The sequence below is a fragment of the Hippopotamus amphibius genome, chromosome 10 (genome assembly GCF_030028045.1).
Source record: "Hippopotamus amphibius kiboko isolate mHipAmp2 chromosome 10, mHipAmp2.hap2, whole genome shotgun sequence".
In the NCBI taxonomy this organism is placed as follows: domain Eukaryota; kingdom Metazoa; phylum Chordata; class Mammalia; order Artiodactyla; family Hippopotamidae; genus Hippopotamus; species Hippopotamus amphibius.
In genome coordinates, this window is record NC_080195.1 from 57,606,488 (window position 1) to 57,625,218 (window position 18,731).

The following is an 18,731-nucleotide window of genomic DNA, read 5'->3' on the forward strand; positions in this document are numbered from 1 at the left end:
GCAATCCTGTGGTCCTGTGCACCTTCCCCCCTGAGAAATTCTGTCCAGAACACTCTTCTCTCACCTCCACCCTTTTCTCTACCTTATTTAATGAAAACCTACTCGTTCCTCAGATCTTAGCTCATCATGGTTAGCCTTTCCTGCCTTGCCCCACCCTCCTCTCTACCCAGGGTTAGGTTAGGTCCCCCTTTATGGACTCTGAAGTATATTTCTTTCAAAGTACTACCCAGGCTTTATAATTATGTATCTGTTTTTCGATTGTTTTATTCATTTCTGTATCCCCAACTAAACTGTAATCTCCAGAAGAATAAAGGGAGCACTCTGATGTTACTCACTATTGAACTGGCTAGTGGTAGGAACTCAGAAAATGTGTTGAATGGATGAATAAATGAATGGACAGGCACTTCCCTGGTGGTGCAGTGGTTAAGAATCCACCTGCTAATGCAGGGGACATGGGTTTGATCCCTGGTCCGGGAAGCTCCCACATGCCACAGAGAAACTAAGCCTGTGAGCCACAACTACTGAGCCCGTGTGCTACAACTACTGGAGCCCGTGTGCCTAGAGCCCATGCTCCACAAGAAGAGAAGCCACTACACTGAGAAGCCCACACACCACAGTGAAGACTAGCCCCCACTCACCACAACTAAAGAAAGCCCACACACAGCAATGGAGATCCAACACAGCCCTAATTAATTAATTAATTTAAAAAAGTAATCGTGATTTAAAAAATGGGTGGACAAACAAATGAAAGAAAATACAGAAGAAGTAAGAGATAAAGCTCTTAATTTCAAGGTTATTAAATTCTAGTTGGAAAGATAAGGCCTAAAAATACACATACCTGTCAGACAATATAGTACAAGCATATGCTGTCCTGTGCCTCACAGACCAAAAGAGGTCAGGAGAGTCATACGGGGCTCGGTCCATGAAGATTTTGGAGAAATTAGACGTATTTTCATAGAAGAGGGATTTGAATTAGAAATTGTATTCGTCAGGGTTCTCCAGAGAAACATAACCACTAAGATATATGTATAGGAAGAGGTTTATTATGAGGAGCTGGCTCACAGGATTATGGAGGTGAAAAGTCCCAGGAGCTGCTGTCTGCAAGCTGAAGACCCAAGAAAGCTGGTAATTCCAGTCCAAGTCCAAAGGCCTGAAACCAGGGCAGCCAGTGGTATAAATCCCAGTTCAAGGGCAGGAAAAGACCAATGTCCCAGCTCAACGGGCAGGCAAGAAGCAAAAAAACAGGGAAATTCCTCCCTCCCCTGCTTTTTTGTCCTCTTCAGGCCCTCAAAGGACTTGATAATGCCCACCCACATTTGGGAGGCAGTCTACTTGAATGATGTTTATTCTTCTCCTTGCTATCCCATAACTTAAATGCTATGATATAAAATTAAAATACTTAAATACCATGACACAAATCAATACATCTTATGTTACATGCTTAGGCAATAAGAGTGGAAAGACAACAAGGTACGTATACACGCAAACACATTCATAGCAAAGTAAGAAGGGGATCCTCATGGCAATTACAGTCTTCATTTCTCTAGCTGGGCAAGTGGATGTAGCTGGTACTTATAATTACCTCCTTCCATTACCCACTCTATCCTTTGTCTCCAGCAGCACCTCTGCTAGTCATAGGGTGACCTGAACCTTCATTCCTGAAGGGTCTGGCCCATTAGTAGTCCAGCATAGGCTGGGTTGTAGTTTTTGTTTCATCTTAATCACAGGGCGTGGTAATACTGAGAGATACCATAAGGGGTCTCCTGTGTTCCAGGCATACTCTTCCTCACCTCCATTGTAAAGTAATAGTCCAGTTCCCCCTAGTGGCCAGGGTCAGTCCCGCCAGCCAGAACTTCCTTTTTCACCTGTTGATTCGGACACATGAGGAGCCCACAATGACTAGGTGGCATTCTTTCCAGTTCAGTGTAATCGTTGTGTTTCTCTCCTTGTGGAAGCATTCTCCCATTTGGAATCAAGACCTCTAGGCCAACAGAACATAAATTTGTGGGAAAAGGAAGCAAAAATTTTGCTACTAATAGTGATGCCACTCCCACTTCTACCCCTTGCTTCCTGGATCCCATGAATACTGGCTATGGGAGAAACAGTACCATGTATTGGATGCTGATTAAGAGCACGTACAGCCTTCTGGAGAACCTTACCCCAGACCTACAAGATATTACCATCTAGCTGGTGTTGCAACTGAGTCTTCAAAAAGCCGTTCCACCATTCTGGTGAGCCAGCTGCTTCAGGATGGTGGGATACATGGAAAGACCAGTAAATTCCATGCATATGGGCCCATTGCTGTACTTCTTTTGCTGTAATGTGAGTTCCATGATCAGAAGCAATGCTGTGTGGAAATCATGATAGTGAATAAGGCATTCTGTAAATCTAGGTTTGGTCTGTATGTCCATGGAGGCTGGTTTTGGCAGAAATGTCGCAGGGAGGAAAGGCAAATCCACATCCAGAGTAAGTGTCTATTCCAGTAAGAACAGAACATTGCCCTTTGCATGATGAAAACAGTCCAATAGAATCAAACTGCCACTTGATAGCTGTGTGATCAACCTGGAGAATGGTGCCGAGTTGAAGACTCTGTGTTAGTTTCTGCTGCTGTGCTGCTGCTGCTGGCAGATTGGGCACTCAGCATGGTCATAGCCAGTTGGCCTTGGTGAATGGAAATCTGTGTTTCTGAGCCCATGTATATCCTCCATCCCAAAGTGCCACCATGGCCACTTTGTTCATGAGCCCATTGGGCAGTGACAGCAGTGGCTGGGGTAAGAGGCTGACTGGTATCCACATAATGGGTCATCTTGGCTATGGAGCAAAAGGCATATATAATTCATCCTTTGCTAAATCAGCCAAAGAAATCTCTAGAAACAGCTCGGTTACTTCCCTTAAAAACTACGTGAGGGGTTCTAAGTGAGCATTTCCCCAACATGTGTTCTGTATAATCCTAGTAGTTCCTGAGGTTTTAAGTAGTTTTGAGAAAATATAAGTTCTGTGGTCAAAAAAGTTTGGTAAATGCTGCTTAAAATCAGGTTAAAGAAGTTTCATTATTAGCTGACTTCTCAGAACCTTTAACATCCTACCAGGTATTATGAGTCTCCAGAAGAGGGACAGTGTGCCAAACAGTCACATATGTCTGACCACAGAACCTTTTTTGTAGAGCACCCAGTAACATCTCGTGAAGAATTGGAGGGTCATGCTACTGTAAAGCAGTGAGACAATTTTAAAAATACACAGTGTAAAAAATTTCCCCTTTCATATCTGTTCATTGTAGAACATTGGAGAAATACAAAAAAGACAGGAAAAAAAATCTATTAGGTAACTACTTTTAATATCTTAGAATACCTACTTCTGTTCTTTTATCTCAATGCATCTCTCTTTTAAGAGTTAAGTTGATAATATGTGTGTGTAGGTGTATATAGTTTTTAAGCTGCTTTTTTCATTTAGGATTTTATCATGAGTATTTTCACTTGTTATTTAGAATTCTTCAAAACCTTTTTATTTATATGTTAAAAGCCATTTTTAAAAAATAGCCTTTTTATTCTGAAATAATTTGTTTCTCTATTCCTCTGTTGATTTTGCTCCCAATTTTTATCAATTATGAATAAAGCTGCTACATTCACATATACGTTTTTGCTTAGACATGTTTGTTTTGTTTTGTTTTATTGGCTGCCTTGTGTCTTTGTTGCTGCGCTTGGGCTTTCTGTAGTTATGGAGAGTGGGGGCTACTCTTCATTGCAGTGTGTGGGCTTCTTATTGCGGTAGCTTCTTGTGGCAGAGCACAGGCTCTAGGCACACAGGCTTCAGTAGTTGTGGCTCGCAGGCTTTAGAGCACAGGTTCAGTAGTTGTGGCACGCGGGCTTAGTTGCTCCGTGGCATGTGGGATCTTCCTGGACCAGGGCTCGAACCCATGTCCCCTGCATTGGCAGATGAATTTTTAACCACTGCACCACCAGGGAAGCCCTAGACATAAGTTTTAAATCCACTTAGGTAAATACCTAGAAGTGTGGTTGCTGGGTAGTATGCTAAGTCTATGTTTAAAGTGGCTGCACCATTTTGCATACCCACCAGAATGTTCTTCTTGTCCCATATCCTTGTCAGCAAGTGTTATAGTCCTTTTTTGTTTGTTTATTTGCTTGTTTTTTGCATTTTAGGCATTCTAATAGGTGTGTAATGAGTGGTATCTCATTGTGGTATTTATTTGTGGTATTTGCATTTTCTAAACAACAAATAATGTTGAGCATCTTTTTATTTGTTTACTTGCCTTCTATATATCTTATATGGTGATGTGTCTGTTCAGATCTTTTGACCCATTTTTCAGTTGAGTTATTTTCTTATTGAGCTGTTATTTCTTATTGCTTATTATCTTTTTGAGTTATTTCTTATTGGGTTTTAAGAGTTCTTTATTCTGTAACAAGTCCTCTACTAGATATGTGATTGTAAATATTTTCTCCCAGTCTGTGGCTTGTATTTTAATTCACTTAATAGTGACTTTCACAGAGGAAAAGTTTGAATTTTGATAAAGTCCAATTTATTGATTTTTTTTCTTTCGGTGGATGTGCTTTTAGTATTGTATCCAAAAGCTAATCTCCAAATCCAGAGTCACTCAGATTTCTCTTATATTTTCTTCAAGAAGTTTTATAGTTTTATGTTTTACATTTAGATCTGTTGTCCATTTGGAGATAATTTTTGCATAAGGTATAAAGTATGTGTCAAGTTTATTTTTTTGCATATAGACATCCATTTATTCCAGTATCATTTGTTGAGAAGGCTATCTTTTCTCCATTGAATTACATTTATACTTTTGTCAAAAATAAGTTGACTGCATTTATGTGGGACTATTTCTGGGCTCTATTCTGTTCTATTCGGTCTTTTTTTTTTTCAGATCTTTGTTGGTGTTCTGTTGATCTTTATGTGTAGTCCTTTGCCAGTATCACATTATCTTCGATTGCTGTAGCTTTATAGTAAATCTTGCAGTCTCACAATGTGAATTATTCCACTTTGTTCTTTTCCAGAATGTTTTGGCTATTCTAGTTTCTTGATCTTTCTATATAAATTTGGGAACAGTCTTGTCAATTTGTATAAAAAAGCTTGCTACATTTGGGACCATATTGGAATTAATTGGGATCGTATTGAATCTATAGATCAAATTGGGAGAACTGACATTTTAACAACATTGAGTCTTTAATCTGTGAACATGGTATATCTCTCCATTTATTTAGATCTTTGATTTGTTTATGAGTATTTTATAGCTTTCCACACATATTATATGTTTTGTTAGATTTATACCTAAGTACTTCTTTTTGTGATGCTATTGTGAATGACATCTTTTTAAAATTTCAGACTCCATTTATTCAAGGAACACAATTCATTTTTGTATGTTGACCTTGTATCCTGCAACCTTGCTAAACTCACTTATTCATTCTAGGAGGTTTTTTGTAGATTTTTTTTTGGGGGGGGAGGATTTTCTGCATAGACTACCATGTTGTCTGCCAATAAAGGCATTTTATTTCTTCCTTTCCAATCTGTATGCCTTTTCTTTCCTTTTCTTACCTTATTGCACTAGCTCAGACTTCCAGTGCAAGGTTGAATAGTAGTGAGAGAAGACATCCTTGCTTTAGTCCACATCTCAGGGGGAAGACTGAGTCTCTCACCATTATTGTCATATATTTTATTTTTATATATATTATAAATACCCATCACCTTTTTACTGTTATTGCTTTACAGTTATATTTTAGTGTAATTAAAAAGAAGCTGAAAATTATATTTTACCTTCATTTCTTCCATTTCTGGTGCTCTTTTTTTCTTTGTGTAGGTCTAAGTTTTTAACCTATGTCATAATTCCTTCTGCCTGAAGGTCCTTTAACATTTCTTATAGGGATGGTCTGCTGGTAATGAATTCCCTTAGTTTTTGTTTTGTTTTGTTTTGTTTTTGACATACAATAAACTGCATATATTTGAAATGTATAATTTGATTTTTTTTTCTTATTGGTAATGTATATATGGCAATCCCAATCTCCCAATTCATCCCACCTCAACCCCCCCTGCTTTCCCCACTTGGTGTCCATATGTTTGTTCTCTACATCTGTGTCTCTATTTCTGCCTTGCAAATGGGTTGATTTGTACCATTTTTCTATATTCCGCATATATGTATTAATATACTATATTTGTTTTCCTCTTTCTGACTCACTTCACTCTGTATGACAGTCTCTGGGTCCACCCATGTCTCTACTAGTGTCCCAGTTTCGTTCCTTTTTACAGCTGAGTAATATTCTATTGTGTATATATACCACATCTTTTTCATCCGTTCATCTGTTGATGGACATTTAGGTTGCTTCCATGTCCTGGCTATTGTAAACAGTACTGCAGTGAACATTGGCGTGCATGTGTCTTTTTGCATCATGGTGTTCTCTGGGTATGTGCCCAGTAGTGGGATTGCTGGGTCATATGGTAACTCTATTTTTAGTTTGCAGAGGAACCTCCATACTGTTCTCCATAGTGGCTGTATCAATTTACATTCCCACCAACAGTGCAGGAGTGTTCCCTTTTCTCCACACCCTCTCCAGCATTTACTGTTTGTAGATTTTCTGATGATGCCCATTCTAACTGGTGTGAGGTGATACCTCATTGTAGTTTTGATTTGCATTTCTCTAATAATTAGTGACGTTGAGCAGCTTTTCACGTGCCTCTTGGCCATCCATAAGTCTTCTTTGGAGAAATGCCTATTTAGGTCTTCTGCCTATTTTTTGATTGGGTTGTTTGTTTTTTTGATACTGAGCTGCATGAACTGTTTATATATTTTGGAGATTAATCCTTTGTCTGTTGATTCGTTTGCACATATTTTTGCCCATTCTGAGGGTTGTCTTTTCATCTTGCTTATAGTTTCCTTTGCTGTGCAGAAGCTTTGAAGTTTCATTAGGTTCCACTTATTTATTTTGGATTTTATTTCCATTAATCTAGGAAATGGGTCAAAAAAGACCTTGCTGTGATTTATGTCAAAGAGTATTCTGTCTATGTTTTCCTCTAGGAGTTTTATAGTGTCTGGACTTACATTTAGGTCTTTAATCCATTTTGAGTTTATTTTTGTGTATGGTGTTAGGGAGTGTTCTAATTTCATTCTTTTACATGTGACTGTCTGGTTTTCCCAGCACCACTTGTTGAAAGAGGCTGTCTTTTCTGCATTGTATGTCCTTGCCTCCTTTGTCATATATTAGTTGACCATAATTTATTTCTGGGCTCTCTATCCTGTTCCATTGATCTATATGTCTGTTTTTGTGCCAGTACCATACTGTCTTGATTACTGTAGCTTTGTAGTATAGTCTGAAGTCAGGGAGTCTGATTCCTCCAGCTCCATTTTTTTTCCCTCAAGATTGCTTTGGCTATTTGGGGTCTCACTTAGTTTTTATTTGTTTGAGAATTCTTTATTTTTCCCTCATTTTTGAAGGGTAGTTTCACTAGATATATTAATAGAATTCTGGTTTACAGTTTTTTTCTTTCAGTACTTTAAAAGTGTCACTCTGTTGTCTTCTTGTTTGTCTGATTTTTGACAAGAAGTTTGCTTTAATTCTTATCTTTGTTCTTTTGTATCTATGTTGCAGTCTGCTCAGGCTGCCATAACAAAATACCACAGGGCAGGTAGCTTAAACAACAGAAATTAATTTTCTCACAGTCCAGGAAACTGGACGTCCAAGATCAGGGTGCCAGCATGCTTGGTTTCTGCTGAGAGCTCTCTCCCTGGTGTGTAGAAGGCCACTTTCTCAGTGTGTCATCCCATGTCCTTTCCTTGGTGCATGTACACAGAGCAGGAAGGAGACAGTGTGTGAGCTCTCTGGTGTCTTTTCTTATGAGAACACTAATCCGACCTTTAGAATCTCATTTTACCTTAATTGCTTGTTTAGCAGCCCCATGTCCAAATATAGCCACACTGGGGCAGTGGGTAGGGGAGGTTTAGGACTTCAACCTGTGAATCTGGAGAGGAACAAAAACATTAAATTCATAGGAGTAGGTAAGGTGGGTTTCCTCCAGCTGCCTTCAAGATTTTTTCTGTCTTTGGGTTTTAGCAATTTGAATATGGTATGTCTAGGGTATAGTGTATTTGTTTGTTTTCCCTGCTTGGTGGACTCTAAGTTTCTTAGGTATGTGGTTTTGTGTCCATAATTTTAGGATATGTTTTACCCATTCTTTCTTTTTTTTTTCTTTTCACATCTTTATTGGAGTATAATTGCTTTACACTGTTGTGCCAGTTTCTGCTGTACAACAAAGTGAATCAGCTGTATTTATATGTATATCCCCATATCCCCTCCCTCTTGAGTCTTCCTCCCACCCTCCCTATCCCACCCCTCTACATCATCACCAGTCATCTAGTTGATCTCCCTGTGGTATGCAGCAGCTTCCTACTAGCTATCTGTTTTACATTTGGTAGTGTATATGTGTCAGTACTACTCTCTCACTTCATCCCAGCTTCCCCTCCCCTGCCTCATCCTCAAGTCTGTTCTCTACATCTGCATCTTTATTCTTGCCCTGCCACTGGGTTCATCGGTACCATTTTTTTAGATTCCATATATATGCATTAGCATATGGCTTTTTTTTTTCTCTTTCTGACTTACTTCACTCTGTATGACAGACTCTAGGTCCATCCACCTCACTGCAAATAACTCAATTTCATTCCTTTTTATAGCTAAGTAATATTCCATTGTATATATGTGCCACATCTTCTTTATCCATTCATCTGTTGGTGGGCATTTAGGTTGATTCCATGTTCTGGCTATTGTAAATAGTGCTGCATACCCATTATTTCTTCAAAAATTTTACCTGCCTCAGTTTTTCTTCTCCCTCTGAGATTCTATTTATGCTTGTATTGCATTATTTGATATTGTTCCACAGCATTTCAATGCTCTGTTTTTCCCCACTTATTTTTCTCTTTGCCTTTCAGTTTATGTAATTTCTATTGCCCTAACTTCAAGTAACCTGATAGTTTATTCAGCTGTATCAAGTCTAGTGATGAGCCTAATAAAGGCCCTCTTCATTTCTGTTACTGTGTGTTTTTGATTTCTAGCATTTTCATTTGACTCTCTATTATAGTTTCCATATCTTGGCTAAAATTACCTATCTAATCTTGAATGATGACTACCTTTTCCATTAGAGCCTTTAATATTATCATAAGTTATTTAAAATTTCTTCTCTGATAGTTCCAACATCTTTGTCATATTTGAGTCTTGTTCTAATGATGGCTTTATCTTTTCAGACTGTGTTTATTTCTTATCTTTTAATGTGTCTGACTTTTTGTTGTTGAAAGCCAGACATGTACAGGGCAATAGAAACTAAGATAAATGGGCCTTTAGGGTGGAGTTGTGTATTAATCTAGTCAGGAGTTGGGCTATATTTGAAGTTTGTTGTTGCTGTGGTTACCATTGTTGAGGTTTGTTGTTGCTATGGGCACCATAGACTTCAGTTTTCGCTAGTGACTTTTTTTTATGCCCTCTTTTGGCTTTAGGTCTTCCCTTTGTGCTGTTCCCTGAGAACATCTGTCTCTTACAATCCTCCAGCTGTACTCCACTGTTATTACTAGGGGTTTGCTAGCATGCTGGTGTGGTGTGGATGAGGGGAGCATTCTCTAATGTTCTAATTAACTCTCACTCTTTGGAGTGCACAGTATTGGCCATTCAGAAGAATTTCTGCTCCTACTCTAGGGTAGAGATCCTCCCTGCCCTCTGTTCCCTCCTTTCAGTATCCGCTGTCTCGGTCTGTGACCTTAAATCCCTTCCCTCTGTGAGGTTCCTTCTTAAGTGAAATAGGGAGGCTAGTATGGGGAGTTCCCCTCCCCCAGCTGCAGTGGTATTACACTAGCACCTTCAGGTGTTGCTGCTTGCAGATGAAGCCAGGGAGAAGAGTCTGGGCAGATTTTGCAGTGGTTGCTGTTCCTCTCCCCTGGCTAGAACCACGGTGGGGATTTTATCTGGATTCTCCCTGATCCTCTTTGTGAAAGCCTGGTGGAGTTCCTAGAGCAAAAAGGTAGGAACCTCCCTATGACTGTGACCCCCAAGAGCTTCGCTCTTCTCGTGCCAGCCCACCCTTGGCCTCCAGCAATTCGCCAGATTTCTAGCTTAATCATCTTACTGGCTCATGGTATAGGGGGGCTTCTGCCTCAGATAAGCAAATGCTTGGGTGTTGTGTCTCCCTTAAGGTGCCTGTCTCCAGATTTGCGGATGGCTTCAGTTCTCTGATTGGTTCATAAAAAGTCATTAATTTGCTGTCTATCCAGCTTTTTTCTTGCTGGAAGCAAACTGCTTATACAGAGCAAGAAGGATGAGAAATACATTACTGGCCAATAGGTTGTTCTGTTTCTCTCACTATCTAAACCCAAATCTTTTTTAGGAAAGGTAAAATGTCAGTTCAGTTTACAACAATAGACAAAAAGATTTTGTCACATAGACTGGTTTCCATTTAGTAAATCAGCTGTTTGTAGCTATCTCAGTTGAGATGGATGCGTTTATAGACTGACTTGTTTGAGCTTTCTTTGGAAGCAGCTTTAGATCAAAAATGCACTTGGCAATTGTCTCCTTTTGCTTCTGAGCAAAGATGCTGTGCACAATGTGTTTTTCTACCCAGTTTATTATGTGGTCATGTTCTTTTTGATGTGTCATTTTCTGCACAGGTGATTCTCAGCCTCCTTGTATACCTTATATAGCCATTACCAGTAAGCAACCTCCCAGGCCATAGCAGTGTTATTCCTCTGAACATCAAAAAGATAATGACACTTCTCAACCAGTGCCTGCTGTGACTTGTCCAAATCAGTTCCATCCTGGATGTGTTTGATGGAAGCCTTCTTCCCCTCTTCTAGTTCGACAGTTTTTGCTCATTAAGTTTATCAGTAAATTGTCTAACAGAGGTACCGTACTTCTTTCTAATTACATAAATGAGCAACCCTACTGCTGATACAATAGAGAAAGTCTCTAGGGCAATCACATATTTCTTTGGGTAGAAAATACAAGATAAGTCCTGTGATACCAGTTTTAGGATACAGAACTGGAAAAATTCCTCGAGGATAAGCCCATGACAAATTTGTCCTCTGTATTCAAAAAGAAGTGGGAGTTCCCCAGCGGTCCACCACTACTGCTTTGAAAGGAAGACAAAAGAATAATGCAGGGCAGCCGACACCATTCCCACACTCTGCCTTCCATCGATTATAAGCCACACTTTCATTGTGCCCTGGGACATATTCCCACTTATGTACTCCTGTAATTTATAGTCTTTGCCCTCTTGTATCACGAATTTCTTCCTCACTACTAGATCATTCCCATCAATATGTGTGCTAGTACCTCCCATCTTTTAAAAAACAAAATAACACCCAAAAGACCAATAGCCAACATAAAAAAAAAGAGAAATCCTTCTTTGACCCCATGTGACCCCTATTATATGCATGGTCTCTATTTCCTCACCTCCTATTCTCTCCGCAACTTCCTGAGAAGGGTACAAATAAACTTATCTACAAAACAGAAATAGAGCTACAGGTGTAGAAAACAAACTTATGGTTACCAGGGGGAAGGGAGGGAAGGGATAAATTGGGAGATTGGGATTGACATATACACACTATTATATATAAAATAGATAACTGTTAAGGACCTACTCTATAACACAGGGAACTCAGTACTCTGTAATGGCCTGTATGGGAAAAGAATCTGAAAAAGAGTGGATACATGTATATGTATAACTGATTCACTTTGATGTACAGCAGAAACCTACACAACATTGTAAATCAACTATACTCTAATAAAAATTTTTAAAAATAAGTAAATAAATAGGCCATTTTCCCCCACAGACCACCTGAAAATGATTTTCTGTAAGAGCCTACAACACCAGCCATAGAATTGTAATTCTAGGAAGGTAACTTAGGTGTGCATGTGAATAGGGTTGGCCAAGCCTGAGGGCCTCTCCAGAAGCTTCCTGTCTGTGTTAGATTCCTGTCTACAAGTTGCAGCTGCTGCCTGTATGCTACAGGGACATTTCAGTGGATGTGAAAATGGCCAGCTTTTGTTTTCCTCCCCATTTAACTCTCAGCTTCCTCTTGTTGGTCATAAGAAAATTCTCGTAAATAATGTTTATTTCTGTCCATCCAGTTGAATATCTCAAGTGTCTTGTAATAAAGATTATGAACGTAATTTTGGTTTAATCCTTTAGAGAATATGGACATTTCATATTCATTGAGGAATGTGTACAGATACAGATAGTTTGAATTGGAAGATCAGAGCAAATCTCCCTTCCATATTAGAAATGTTCCAGTGCCCTCTCTCTCTCATTTTTTTTCCTCAGAGAAGACTCAGGCAATTAAGTAGCTTGTCAGAATCAGCCAATTTCCACAACCATTTTCTTGAAGAGAAATTATGGGAAATAAAGAAAAAGAAGCTTAAATTAAGTGATTTTGTATTTTTACTGCAGGGACTGACAACTGCTGTGAAGACAGTCTGAAGTCTTTGCTTTTGCTCCTGTGACTTGGATAACAGCCATCACTAGACTTTTGTTTGTTTGTTTTGTTTTATCTTATTTTTCATTTTATACTGGTGTACAGTTGATTAACAATGTTGCATTAGTTTCAGGTGTACAGCAAGGTGATCAAGTTATACATAAACATGTATCCATTCTCTTTCAAATTCTTTTCTCATTTAGGTTATTACAAAATATTTAGCAGTGTTCCCTGTGCTATACAGTAGGTTCTTGTTGGTATCTATTTAAAATATAGTAGTGTAGGGGGAAGTCAAGGAAGGGAGGGAATACGGGGATATGTGTATAAAAACAGATGATTGAACCTGGAGTACCCCCCCCAAAAAAATAATAATAAAAAATAAATTAAAAAAATAAAAAAATAAAAAATAAAAATAATAAATAAATAAATAAATAAATAAAATATAGTAGTGTATATATGTCAATCCCACACTCCCAATTTATTCCTCCACCCTACCTTTCCCCTTTGGTAATCATAAGTTCGTTTTCTAAGTCTGTAAGTCTTTTTATGTTTTGTAAATGAGTTCATTTGTATCATTTTTTAAAAATTCCACATATAAGCAATATCATACGATATTTGTCTTTCTCTGCCTGACTTACTTCACTTCATATGATAACCTCCAGGTCCATCCAAGTTGCTGCAGATGGCGTTATTTCATTCTTTTTAATGGCTGAGTAATATTCCAGTGTATATATATACCAATTCTTCTTTATCCATTCGTCTGTTGATGGACATTTAGGTTGCTTCCATGTGTTGCCTATTGTAAACAGCACTGCAGTGAACATTGGGGTGCCTGTATCCTTTCGAACCATGGTTTTCTCCAGATATATGCCCAGGAGTAGGATTGCTGGATCATATGGTAGTTCTATTTTTAGTTTTTTAAGGAACCTCCATACTGTTCTCCATAGAGGCTGTACCAATTTACATTCCTACCAACAGTGTAGGAGGGTTCTCTTTTCTCCACACTCTCTCCAGCACTTATTGTTTGTAGATTTTTTGATGATGGCCATTATGACTTCTGTGAGGTGATATCGCGTAGTTTTGATTTGCATTTCTCTAATAATTAGTGATGTTGAGCATCTTTTCATGTGTTTGTTGGCCATGTGTATGTCTTCTTTGGAGAAATGTCTGTTTAGGTCTTTTGCCCATTTTACAATTGGGTTGTTTGTTTTTTATATTGAGCATGTCTTTTAATTAGCTAAAATAGCATAAGATTCCAAACTAAGTACAATTAAACTACCATAGTTTTTCCATGTCAGAAAACAATATCCGTTTTAGTAAGGGCCTTCTGATGTCTAAATCATGGATTTACAAACATAGAAAATAAAATTTCACTATCTTGGTTGGTAGAAATGAGACACATCCAGAAAATTCTGTACCTGTTACATTACTTAAAACTCATACGGGAAATTAGTAAATTACAAAAAGACATACTTATTCTTTACTGGTCAACCTATAAAGATGCCAACATAATGATTCTTGCTTTAGAGAATCACTAGAATTTTAATGGAGTATGAAGTATCTTTAAATTTGAATAGAGTTATTCATATATAAATTTCTACCCCATGATCTAAATGAAGGGGCTATATTGCTATGTTTTCCATAATAATAAGGGGAAAATACTGATGGCTTTCCTAACTGAATGTTTTACTTTCTAGTAACATGGTGAGATGTATCAATAAATCATTTATATGAACAACGCTGAATAAATCCAAGGCTATGCATAGCTCTAATTCTTGTAGGACTCATGAGGAACTTTTCCTCGCCCTCTTGGCAGAATTGTTCCTTTTTGTAATGCACCACAGTTCTGTTACCATGATTAACATGATTCCCATACCTATTCAAATTGAAGTAATTAGCTATTTGTTGAAATGAAATTCATGAGTTTTTAGGTCATTGCATCTTTACTTTCTTTCACTTTTATTGAGGTGTAATTGACAAAATTGTAAGATACTTAAAATGTACATACAACATGCTGATTTGATATATGTATGCACTGTAAAAGAATTCCCACTGGGTTAATTAATATATCCATTACCCCACATATTTAGAGTGTGTTTGTGTGTGTGTGTGTATGTGTGTGTGTAAGAACATTTAACTTCTTCTCTCTTAGTAAACTTCAATTATGAAATGTTATCAACTATAGTTACCATGTTATACGTTAGGTCCTCAGACCTTGTTCATCTTGTAAGTGAAAGTTTGTACCCTTTTTCCAGGCCCTCCCTATTTCTTGCACCCCGAAGGCACTGGCAGTCACCATCCTACTCCCTGTTTCTATAAGTTCAACCTGTTTTTGTTTTTTTAAGATTCCACATATAAGTGATACCACTCAGTAGTTTTGTTTTTCTCTGGCCTGTTTTACTGAGCATAATGCCTTCAGGATTCATCCATGTTTTCAATAATGACAGGATTTCCTTCTTTTTTTAAGGCTGAATAATACTCCACTGTGCATATCTATAGCACATTTTTTTATCCATTCATATGTCAATGGATACCTACTTTGTTTCCATTCCTTGGATATTGTGAATAATGCTGTAATAAAATATAGGAGTACAGATGTATCTTTGAGATAGTGATTTTGTTTCCTATGGATATATACTAAGAAGTAGGATTGCTGGATAATATGGTAGTTCCATTTTTAATTTCTTGAGGAACCTCCATACTGTTTTACATAGTGGCTGTACCAGTTGACATTCCCTGACAGTGTGCAAGGGTTCCCTTTTCTCCACACCCTCGTTATCATTTGTTATCTCTTGTTTTTTTGATAATTGCCATTGTAACAGGTGTGAGGTGATATAGCTCACTGTGGTTTTGTTTGTGTATCCCTGATGATTAGTGATGTTGAGCACCCTTTCACATACCTGTTGGCCATTTGTGTGTCTTCTTTGGGAAAATGTCTATTCATATCCTTTACCCATTTTTTTTCAAATGAGTTTTTTTGGGTGGTTTGTTTGTTTGTTGCTATTGAGTTATATGAGTTCCTTGTACATTTTGGATGTTAACCCTTTGTCAGATATGTGGTTGCAAATATCTTCTCCCATTCCATAGGTTGCCTTTTCATTTTGTTGATAGTTTCCCTTGCTGTACAGAACCTTTTTAGTTTGATATAGTCCTCCTTATTTATTTTGGCTTATATTGCCTTTGCTTTTAGTGTCAAATCCAAGATTTTGATTGCTGATTCAGTCTCCTTACTAGTAATTTGTTCAGATTTTCTAATTCTTCATGACTCAATCTTAGTAGGTTGCATGATTCTAGGAATATATATCTATATTTCTTCAAGGTTATCTAACTTGTTTGCATTTAATTATTTATAGTAGTTTTTATGATTCTTAGTATTTCTCAGTTTTCTGTAGTAATGTCTTTCATTTCTGGTTTGTCTTTTTTTTTTCTTTAGTCTAGTTAATGGTTTGTCTGTTTTGTTTTGCCCCCCCCCCCCCGCAGAAAAAGAAGCAGCTCTTAGTTTCTGTGATCTTTTTAATTCTTTCTAGTCTCTATTCCATTTATTTCTGCCCTGATCTTTATTTCCTTCCTACTACTAACTTTGGGTTTAGTTTGTTCTTCTTCTAGTTCCTTGAGGTATATAGTTAAGTTGTTTATTTGAGATCTTTTTTCTTAAGGTAAGCATTTAATGCTTTTGCTGTATCCCATAAGTTCTGGTATGTTGTGTTTCCATTTTCATTTTTGTCAGATATTTTTTAATTTATTATTTTATTTTCATTTTGATTTCTTTTTTGACCCTTGGTTGCTCAGAAGTGTGTTGTTTAATCTTCACATATTTGTGAAATTTTCAATTTTCCTCTTGTAATTGATTTCTAATTTCATAACATTGTAGTTGGAAAATACGCTTGATGTGATTTCAGTCTTTTTTAAATTTATTAACTTGTTTTATGGCCTAACACATGATCTATCCTGAAGAATGTTTCATGCCACTTGAGAAAAATATGTATTCTGTTGCTGGTGGATGAAATGTTCTGTATATGTCTGTTACATCTGGTCTAACGTGTTGTTTAAGTCCAATATGACCTTGTTGATTTTCTCTCTAGATCATCTATCCATTGTTTAAAGAGGGTTATTGAAATCCACTACTATTATTGTATTGTTGTCTATTTCTCACCTCAAAATGTTAATATTTGCTTTATATATATTTAGGTGCTCCAATGTTGCAAGCATAAATATTTTAAATTGTTACATCTTTTTGATGAATTGACCTCTTTATCATGATATAATGACCTTCTTTGTCTCTTGTTATAGTTTTTGGGTTAATGTCTATATTGTCTGATATAAATATAACTACCCCTCCTCTCCCTTGGTTCCTGTTCGCATGGAATATCTTTTTCCATTCTTTCACTTTGAGTCTATATGTATCCTTAAAGCTGAAGTGAGCCTCTCATAGAAAGCATACAGTTGGGTCTTGTTTTTTTATCCATTCAGTTACTCTGTGCCTTTTGAATGAAGGATTTAATCTATGTACATTGAAAGTAATTTTAATAGGTGTGGACTTGCTATTGCCCTTTTGTTAATTATTTTCTAGCTGTTTGTAGTTCCTTTGTTCCTTTCTTCCTCTTTTGCATCATTCCTTTGTGCTCTGATTATATTTATTTGTGTTGTGATTTATATTTTGTGTATTAACTAAGTTTATGCTTTGTGGTTAGTATGAGGCTTACATAAAACATCGTGTAGTTGTAACAGTCTATTTTAAGCTAACTTCAAATGCATACAAAAACTGTACATTTTTACACTTCTCCCACCATAGTTTATGTGGTTAATGTCACAATTTACATCTTTTTATATTGTGTATCTATTAACAAATTATTATACTAATTTTTAATACTTTTGTCTTTTAACCTACACTAGAGTTTTAAGTGATTAGCCCATCACCATTACAATAGTAAGAGTATTCTGATTTTAACTATATATTTACCTTTATCAGTGAGTTTATACTTTCATATGTTTTCATATTACTAATTAGTGTCCTTTCATTTCAACTTGAAGAAGGCCCTTTAACATTTCTGGTAAGGCTGGTCTAGTGGTGATGAACACTTTGAGCTTTTGTTTGTCTGGAAAATTCTTTATCTCTCCTTCAATTCTTGTTTTGTTTTGTTTGGCTGCATCGGGTCTTAGTTGTGGCATGAGGGATCTTCATTGTGGTATGCGGGTCCTCCACTGTGGCATGTGGGCTTCTCATTGTGGCACTCGGGGTTCTCTCTAGTTGTGGTGCGCGGGCTCCAGAGTGCGTGGGCTCTGTAGTTGCAGCATGTGGGCTTAGTTGCCCCACAGCATGTGGAATCTTAGTTTCCCAATCAGGGATTGAACCCACATCCCCTGCATTGAAGGCGGATTCTTAACCACTGGACCACCAGGGAAGTCCCTCTCCTTCAATTCTGAAGAACACTTTTGCTGGGTATTCTTGATTGGCAAGTTTTTTCTTTCAGCATTTGAATATACCATCCCACTTCTCTGGCCTAGAAGGTTTCTGCTGAAAAATCTCTTGCTGCTTTTAAGATTCTTTGTCTTGAATTTTTGACAATTTAATTATAAAGAGTCTCGGTGTGTGTCTCTTTAGATTCATCTTGTTTGGTACTTTTTGGGCTTCCTAGACCTGGATATCTGTTTCTTTCTCCAGGTTAGAAAAAGTTTTCAGCCAGTATTTCTTTGAATAAGCTTTCTGCCCCTTTCTCTTCTTTCTTTCTGGGACTCCTATAATATGTATATTCTCCCTTTGATGGTGTCCCATTAGTCTCTTAAGCTGTCTTCACTTTTTCTCATTATTTTTGTTGTTGTTGTTCCTCTGATTGGATGAATTCTACTGCTCTGTCTATAAGTTGGCTGATCTCTTTTTCTGCTAGTCTGCTGTTGAACCCCTCCCTCTGTTGAATTTTTCAATTCAGTTATTGTATTTTTCAGCTGTATGATTTATGTTTGGTACTTTTTTATTCTCTGCTGAAATTCTCACTTTGTTCATGCATTGCGCTCCTGATGTTAGTGTGCATCTTTATGACCATTATTTTGAAAACTCTGTTGGGTAAATCACTTATCTCCATTTCATTAAGATTGATTTCTGGAGGTTTATCTTGCTGTTTTGTTTGTAACATGTTTCTCTATTTCTTGACTCTCTGTGTTGGTTTCTGTGCATTAGATAAGTCACCTCTCCTAGTCCTGACAGAGTGGTCTTGTGCAGAAGATGAACCTCATCAGCCAGCCTGGCCCAGGCTCCTGGTTGTCTCTCAAA

The 18,731-nt window shown here is 37.5% G+C and overlaps 1 protein-coding gene and 1 pseudogene across 2 annotated transcripts in view; one reads left to right on the top strand and one right to left on the bottom strand.

Moving 5' to 3' along the window:
* CCDC191 (coiled-coil domain containing 191) overlaps nt 1-18,731 on the top strand; it is a 94,188-nt gene that overhangs the window by 51,652 nt on the left and 23,805 nt on the right. The gene's annotated exons all lie outside the window — the stretch shown is intronic.
* Nucleotides 10,455-15,233, bottom strand: LOC130830452 (ATP synthase F(0) complex subunit B1, mitochondrial-like; annotated as a pseudogene).